Source organism: Cnephaeus nilssonii (assembly GCF_951640355.1).
Source record: "Cnephaeus nilssonii genome assembly, chromosome: 3".
In the NCBI taxonomy this organism is placed as follows: Eukaryota; Metazoa; Chordata; class Mammalia; order Chiroptera; family Vespertilionidae; genus Cnephaeus; species Cnephaeus nilssonii.
The window spans coordinates 109,638,449-109,647,151 of NC_137074.1; the positions used below are offsets into that span (position 1 = coordinate 109,638,449).

Consider the following 8,703-nt stretch of genomic DNA (forward strand, 5'->3'; position numbering starts at 1 on the left):
CAGGGCCCTGAGGAAACTCAGCTCTCTTCCTCTCCCATCTCACGGAGGCCTTACAGAAATTTACTTCCTTATACCCTACCTCCCCAGAGGAACCCTTTTTCTGAACACCCATTTTATATCCCAATCAGCCCCCAACATATGTCACAAACTTTAAAAAATAGATACAGGTCTACAAACCTCTCAAAAAGACCTCATTAACCTGGCCTTTAATGTCTTTAATAATAGAGACGAGGAGACCCAAATCCAAAAATAAAAACAAGATCAGGCCAAGGCTGAGGCCCAGATGGAGGCCTTTCAGCTCCTAGCCACCACTCTCATGAACCCCAAAGTGCCGGTCCTCCAACCAACGGTAAGTCAGGGGCTAAGCCTCCTTCAGGCCCATGCTTCAAATGCAGCAAGGAAGGACACTGGGCCAAGTCCTGCCCAATTCTGAGGGCTCCGCCTGGGCCCTGCCCACAGTGTAGAAGGGAAGGCCACTGGAAATCAGACTGTAGTCTGGCTCATCCAGGCCAGACCTCAAGCAGTACAGCAAGGCCATCCTCCGGATCTGGTTTAGAACTCCCAGACTTCCTGGGACTGGCCACAAAGACTGAAGCGGCCCAGGCCCTGACAAGGCCTCACAGACTTACATCACCAGGACAGACCCTCAAGTAGCAATTGTGGTGGTAGGTGACCCGATCCCCTTTATAATTGAAACTGGGGCCACTTATTCTGCCCTCCCAAATTTGCTGTGACCCTTGTCCCCTCCTCAGTCTCTATTATGGGGGTTGACAGATTAGTCTCGCATTCATTAGCCACCTCACCTCTACACTGCATCTTACTAAATACTCCCTTATCCCTCTTTTATTGTTCTACCTTGGTGCCTGACCAGGGCTACCGCACATCCCCTCAAAAAACCCAGTTGTCCTGAACATAGTCATGGACCTCAGTTTCACTTTCACCCTGTTATCTCTAAGGAAAAATGTGGCAGTTTTAAATCCAAGCAGCTGGAGGCCTGGAACTGCAGTCCTAGCACAGGCTTTGGGGCCTTGTCCCTAGTGAACCCTCCCATCCCCCACTGCCTTTTCTCCAGTCTCATATGCTTAATTGGTAACTTAAATTGGAGTATTTCTGGGTTAAATGATAAACATCTAAATATTTCAACAAGTTTTAAGTTCACCTGATTTTAGCTTCTGTTACAGAAAATCTATAAAGTATATTTGGAACTGTTAATGTAATATCTTTGTTGAAGGTGTGTTTCTTGAAAGTGTGTTTCTTGGTTATCATTGGAAAATTAAGGTTTTTAAGAGTTAAGAATTCTAATTAAATTGAAAAAAAGTTGTATGGTTTTGATAATAGAAGGCATGGGGCATGAACTTGCATTTTGAAGGCAAAAGAAAGTGAGTTAACATTGTAAAAATGTTTGTGAAAGTTGTAGGAATGTTTGTGAAAGTTGTAAGAAGGTTATAGAAGGTTTGTAGGAAGAAATGTTAAAGGAAGTTATATAAATGACACAGGCCAGTAAGCCAGGACAAGCAGAATAGAGAAACTGAGACAGTAAAACAGAAGTTTGCAACCATCTAGAAAATCCAGATGCCAAGCAATCTGTAGCCATCTAGTAAATCCTATCTTCCTAAACCAAGGACAAATGAAATTAAGATAATAAACTTAATTTTGGTATATTAGACTACAATACTCCAAACTAATATCTCTTTCCTTCCACTTGTCATAATTCTTATTGTTGTAGCTTTTGCCCCAGGAATACTAAAATGTATAAAACAGTTTGTCTCCACCAGGTTAGGCAGCTTAGACCCCTAATCGTTTCGTCCCTAAAGATAACATGTAGGCCTCAGTTATATTTCAGCTCCAGGCCCACAAAAGCAACAAAACAAGACAAGTGATGTGGAAGCCTCAGGACAAGCTTTTACCTCCCAAGTCACTCAATAGGACCACTGCCCAGCCTTCACAAACCATTCTCTTGGGGAAATCATGATGCTGCAACCCCTTGCTCTAACCACAAGGAATCTATACAGTGTTCCAGCCAACTACAATCAAAGGCCATCCCCCTTTGGTCTCGGAAGCCCCTTCAGCAGGAAGTAACTATGGATGATATGACCTTCATCCCTATTCCATAAAACAAAAAGGCTGGAATGTTAGCTCTAATTGAATAATTGAATCAACACCCAGTCCCCTGGGAACTGACCTTTATATCACTTCACACTAACATTTCCTTTTGCAAAGACCACATTCCACTTGTTGAGACCATTATTTTACCCCCTCAGGACATGCCCAGAGAATTCTCTGCCCAGAGAAAGCCTGCCTAGAATCCTTTAAAATCTCTGACTCCCAGTCCATGGGTGCTGGCACCATTTTGGGGCTCAGCCATCTGGGTTTCAGATGACCTAATAAATTCATAATTCTTTACCCTTTGGGCCTTGTGCATTCCTCCTTTGGTGACCCTAACAGCCTGGACCAGGGAAAGTTTTTTCATCTAGAAGACAAGACCCTTCTCTTGAAAAGTAACCCTTTAAAAAAAACCTCTAACTTTCTCTCTCTCTCTCTCTCTCTCTCTCTCTCTCTCTCTCTCTCTCTCGGGGGAGGGGGTATATTCACACATTAGCCATAGTTTTCTTCTTTTACTGGTAGAGTCACATTGTCTTTTCTTCCCCTTCCAAATAAATGTGTTAAATGCGTCTGAATCAGTGGCATATATTTCTTTTTTAAAAATATATATTTTATTGATTTTTTACAGAGAGGAAGGGAGAGGGATAGAGAGCTAGAAACATCGATGAGAGAGAAACATCGATCAGCCACCTCCTGCACACCCCACACAGGGGATGTGTCCGCAACCAAGGTACATGCCCTTGACCGGAATCGAACCTGGGACCCTTCAGTCCGCAGGCCGACGCTCTTGCTCTATCCACTGAGCCAAACCGGTTTTGGCCAGTGGCATATATTTCAACATAACTTTGAGTTTATAGATAAACTAGTGACCCGGTGCATGAAATTTGTACACGGGCAGGGCTGGGCGGGGGGGGGGGGGGGGGGGGGGCGTCCCTCAGCCCGGCCTGCACCCTCTCCAATCTGGGACCCCTTAAGAGATGTCTGACTGCCAGTGTGGGATCGGGCCTAAACTGGCAGTCAGACAACCCCCTCGCAATTCGGGATCACTGGCTCCTAACCGCTCACCTGCCTGCCTGCTTGATCGCCCCTAACCACTCTGCCTGCTGGCCTGCTTGCCCCTAACTGCACCCCCCTGCCAGCCTTATCACCCCCAACTGCCCCCCGCACCGGCCTGCTTACTCTCAACTGGTCCCCTCTGCTGGTCTGCTCGTTCCCAACTGCCCCCCCTGCCAGCCTGATCACCTGCAACTGCCCTCCCCTCCTGGCCTGATCACCCCTAACCACCTCTGCCTCAGCCCCGCCACCATGGCTTTGTCCGGAAGGACATCCGGAAGGTCTCATGGTCTAATTAGCATATTACCCTTTTATTAGTATAAATAGGCTATGACATACCACCATAACTATAACATATCTACCAGTATTACTCTATGAGAATACGTACTTCATGCGATAGGAAGGCATGTAATATATTACATTGTGTATGTTGTAAGTAGTAGGAAATAATATAATTCGTAGTAATAATATACACCCTGTGACTTCCCTTCCTGATTTGGGAATGGTTCCCCAGTTCTTTGAACTGACCCCTGATGTGTTTTGTTTTTTTTTTGTCATTCAGTGTAACTTTATTTACTGTTTATTGCACATGATTTGAGGACTTTAATTTCTAACCACCAAACATTCAAAAGACTATTTTTTCCATGAAGTTTAACATTAACATTAGTGAATTCATGTATCCATGTGTTTTTATTATAAACATCTGAATTATTCACATTGTCATAGATCCTGAACTCATAAGCATGGACCATGCACAGGCTGGCAGCAAGCCAGGAAGCCACTCTGCAAGCAAACAGATACTCTGCATAAGGAGAAAAGTCATAGCACAACATTTAATGTCCAACCTGAGTCACCTCAGAATGTTACATATATTGACTTCTTAATTCATATAGTATCGGGAACTCAACTGCTTGGTTGGTGATGGGGTTGACCTGGTTTCCGGAGGATTATTCCTGAAATAATTAAGGAAAGGGGGGGCTCAATCTTTCTTCTTGGTTGCTTGCTCCTCCCCAGCACCTTCATCTTTCTTCTTGTCCTCAGCTTCTTGGGCATCTCCTCCTTCACCTTCACCTCCTTCTTCCTCCTTTGCATCCTCAAATTCTTCCTTGGCACCTTCTTCCTTTTCCTCTCCTTCCTCTTCCTCAGCCTCTTCCTTCTCCTTCTCCTCCTCTTCAGCTTCTCCTTCAGAGGGGGGGGGGGTCATCCTTGGCTTCCTTGGCTTTTGCACCCTCAATGGTCTCCTCCACCTCGATCTGCTCCTCCTGGACATGGCTGGTATATTAAGAAAGGAAGGAGCGAGCGTACATCAAGTAGGAGCTGGTCTGTAAACCACTGTAGGCAGATCGGCCAAAGACTTGGGAACTCTGGGAGTAGCCATTGGCTATGCTTCCCACGCTGGTGAAACTGAGCCGGGTCTCCTCACCTTCCAAGAGTTTCCTGTAAGCTGCAATGTCAATATCCAAAACTATCTTCACATTGAGGAGGTCCTGGTATTCTTTTAAATATCCTGCCATTTCACTCTTTGTAGTTCTCAACCCATTTTCAAATTTGTTGATTGTGTCCTTCCTGCATAGCACTAATGTTGGTGTACTGCTTATCCTCCAGCTCTTGCAACTGCTTTTCCAGCGCTTTGTTCATACCCCGGCTTGCTTTAATCTCCAGGGTCTTGGCCTTGAGCAGGCAGTGGCTCTCTGACACCTCGTCCTTGGCGGTGCGCACGGCTTCAGTGTTTTTGGCAGCGCTCTCGGTCAGCAAGGTGAAGTGGCTCTTGTACCATCCTTCGGCATTCTGCATGTTCTTGGCAGCCAGCTTCTCCTACTGGGCGTGGATGTCTGCGGCGGAGAGGTCGGGCTTGGAGAACACGTCCATCTCCACAGAGATCTGAGCATACTGGATCTGCTCCTGCAGCTCCACGATCTTCTCTTCATGCACCTTCTTCAGAAAGGTGATTTCGTCCATCAGGCTGTTGATGTGCTTTTCGAGCTCAGCACAGGCGAGAGCCGCCTCATCTGCACCTTTGCGTGCCTCCAGCAGCCAGCCGACCAGTGTCCTGGCGGTTCAGCACCTCTTCCTCATAGTATGCCTGCAGGTTGCTCCCAGGCCCTCCCAAGCCCCGGTGCCTCCTAACAGGGTCCTGAGGCTGCACCCCCGATCCCGCTGCCCTCTCCTCGTCAGGGATGGGGCGCGGTGGGGCGGGGCACAGGCGTCCCCCTTTCATTAAAATGTTCAACCCGGCCCACTCCACAGGTGTCTGCAGGTGGCCCGGGGGCAGTGATCCCAGAGGTGCTGGCCGCCCCCGTGAGAACTCAGCCAGGATGGTCCGGGGTGAGACAGCCCCACCAGGCCTCGTGGCTGCGACTTGGACCTGCTTCCTTAACCAGAGACCTGGCGCTGGGCAGGCGGCAGTAATGCTTCCTCCCCAGTGCGGTGGAGCGGGTCCCTGTGGTTTCAGAACCGAACTCCGAAGGCCTCCCAGGGCGGCAGAGGCCCTGAGCCCGCCTGCTCTCCCTCTATACCACCAAGGCTTGCTCCTCACACTTGCTTCTCACACTTGCTGAAAACCTTCCCTGTCCACTTGCCATAGTAATCAGTTTGGGCTGAAAGGACTGGGGACTCCGGCAGACCTGAGGGGACTGGGCACCACCATATTTGTGTAGGAGTGGTGGTTAATTTGCATATTACCCTTTTATTAGACAGGATTTCTCCAAAGAAAACAGATGGTTCAGAAAGCTGGGTCTTACAGAAAGATATACTATAGTGAGCAATCATTTAATTCCTCTTGTGGTGCCTTGCATAAGAAATAATCTTTTAATTCTTATTTATCTTTATTGTTGAGAATATTACAGATGTCTCTCATTTTATCTCATAACCCCATTCACCAGGTTCCTGACCCTCCCCAAGCCTTTAACACACTAATGTCTGTAACCATGGATTATGCATATATGCATGTAAGTTCTTTTGGTTAATCTGACCCCCTTTCTCCCCCCTCAACTCTGAGATCCATCAGTCTGTGTCATACTTTCATGCCTCTGGCCCTATTTTGTTCATCAGTTTATTTTGATCACTAGAATCCAGATATAAGTGACATCATGTGATACTTGCCTTTCTCTGACTACCTTCGTTTGCTTAGCATAATACTCTCTAGGTCCCTCCATGTTGTCTCAATGGTAAAAGATTCTTCTTTTTTATCCACTTATCTACTGATGGGCACTTGGGCTGTTTCCAGATCTTATCTATTGTAAATTGCTCTGCTATGAACATAGGGGTGCATATAATGTTTCTGAGTCCTTTGCCCATTTTTTAAATTGATTATTTGTCTTCCTTTTGTTCAGTTGTATGAGTACTTAATATACTTTGGAGATTAACCCTTTATCAGATATATCATTAGAAAACATGTGCTCCCAAACACTGCATTCCCTTTTCATTTTGATGATGGTTTCTTTTCTGTGCAGAAGCTTTTTATTTTGATGTAGTCCCATTTGTTTATTTTTTACTTTGTTTCTCTTGCCCTAGGCATTGTATCAGTGAAAATTTTGCTATGTGAGATGTCTAATATTTTGCTGCCTATGGTTTCTTCTAGGATTTTTATGGTTTCACGACTTACATTTAATTTATCCATTTTGAGATTATCCTTGTGTATGGTGTAAGTTGGTGGTCTAGTTGCATTATTGTTGTTTTTTTGCATGTAACTGTCCAATTTTCCCAAAACCATTTATTGAAGAGACTTCCTTGACTCCATTGTATGTTTTTGCCTCCTTTGTCACATATTAATTGAGCATAGTGGCTTGGGTTGATTTTTGAGTTCTCTGTTCTGTTCTATTGATCTATATGTCTGTTCTTGTGCCAGTGTCAGGTTGTTTTGATTATAAAACTTTGCAGTATATTTTGGTACCCAGTATTGTGATCCCTCCCACTTTATTCTTCTTTCTCAAGATTTCTGTGACTATTTGGGGTTTGTTTGTTTGATTTCATAGAAGTTTTTGAGTATATATTTGTGAAATATGCTGTTGGTATTTTAATAGGGATTGCATTGAATCTACAGAATGATTTGGGTAGTATGGACATTTAAATGATGCTAATTTTTCCAATCCATGAATATGGAGTATGTTTCCACTTGTTTTTATATTTCTCTATTACTTTTTCCAATGTTTAATAGTTTTCTGAGTACTGGTATTTTACCTCCTTGGTTAAGTTATTCCTAGATATCTTATTTATTTTTTTGTTGTGAAGGTACACAGGAAATTATTTTTAAGTTCTCTTTCAGAGAGATCATTATAGGTGTGTAAAAATACCATCAATTTCTGGATGTTAATTTTGTGTCTTGCTACTTTGCTGAGTTAATCTATCAACTCTAGTAGTTTTTTGGTGAATTCTGTATGGTTTTCTATGTACAACCTCATGTCATCTGAAAACAATGACAGTTTTACTTCCTCTTTCAAATTTGGATGCCTTTTAATTTTTCTCCCTTTCTGATTACTGTGGCTAAGACTCCTCATTCTATGGTGAATCAGAGTAGTGAAAGCAGGCATCCCTGTCTTGTTCCTATTGTTAAGGGAAATGTTTTTAGTTTTTGCCTATTGAGTATGATGTTGGCTTTAGGTTTGTCATATATGGCCTTTATTATTTTGAGGTATGATGCCTCTATTTCCATTCTGATGAGAGTTTTTTAAAAATATATTTTACTGATTTTTTTTTTTTTTACAGAGAGGAAGGGAGAGTGATAGAGAGTTAGAAACATCCATGAGAGAGAAACATCAATCAGCTGCCTCCTGCACACCCCTGAGTGGGGATGTGCCTGCAACCAAGGTACATGCCCTTGACAGGAATCGAACCTGGGACTTTTCAGTCCGCAAGCCAATGCTCTGTCCACTGAGCCAAAACAGCTAGGGCTCTGCTGAGAGTTTTTGTCAAAAAATGGGTGCTGGGTTTTTTCCAATGCTTTTTCTGCATCTATTGAGATAATCATGGGATGTTTTAATCCTTCATTTTGTTAATGTGATGTATCACATTTATTGATTTGCTAATATTGTACAAGCCTTGCATCCCCAGAATAAACCCCACTTGATCATTGTGTATGATATTTTTAATATATTGCTGGATCTAATTTGCTAATATTTTGTTGATGACTTTAGTCTTTATCTGGTTTTGGAATTATGATAATGCCTACCTTGTAAAAAGTGCTTGGGAATCTTCCTTCCTTTTGAATATTTTGGAATAATTTGAAGAAGATAGATGTTAGTTCTTTGAATGTTTGGCAAAACTCCCCTGTAAATACATCTGGTCAGGACTTTTGTTTGGTGGGAGTTTGTTTATTATTGCTTCAATTTCATTAGTTGCCATCAGTCTACTCAGGTTTTCTTCCTGACTGAGTTTTAGAAGATTTTATGTTTCTAGGAATTTGTTCATTTGTCCCTGGTTGTCCAATTTGTTAGCATATAGTTGTTCATAGTATTTTCTTTTTTCATTTTTTTTATTGATTAAGGTATTACATATGTGTCCATATCCTATTACTCCCCCACCCCACTCTCATACATGCCCTAACCCCCA

The 8,703-nt window shown here is 43.5% G+C and overlaps 1 pseudogene across 1 annotated transcript; it reads right to left on the reverse strand.

Moving 5' to 3' along the window:
- Positions 1-3,750: 3,750 nt before the first annotated feature.
- Positions 3,751-5,844, reverse strand: LOC307096597 (neurofilament light polypeptide-like; annotated as a pseudogene). Its single transcript has one exon. The product of its transcript is annotated as a neurofilament light polypeptide-like (transcript).
- Between the last annotated feature and the right edge of the window lie 2,859 nt (positions 5,845-8,703).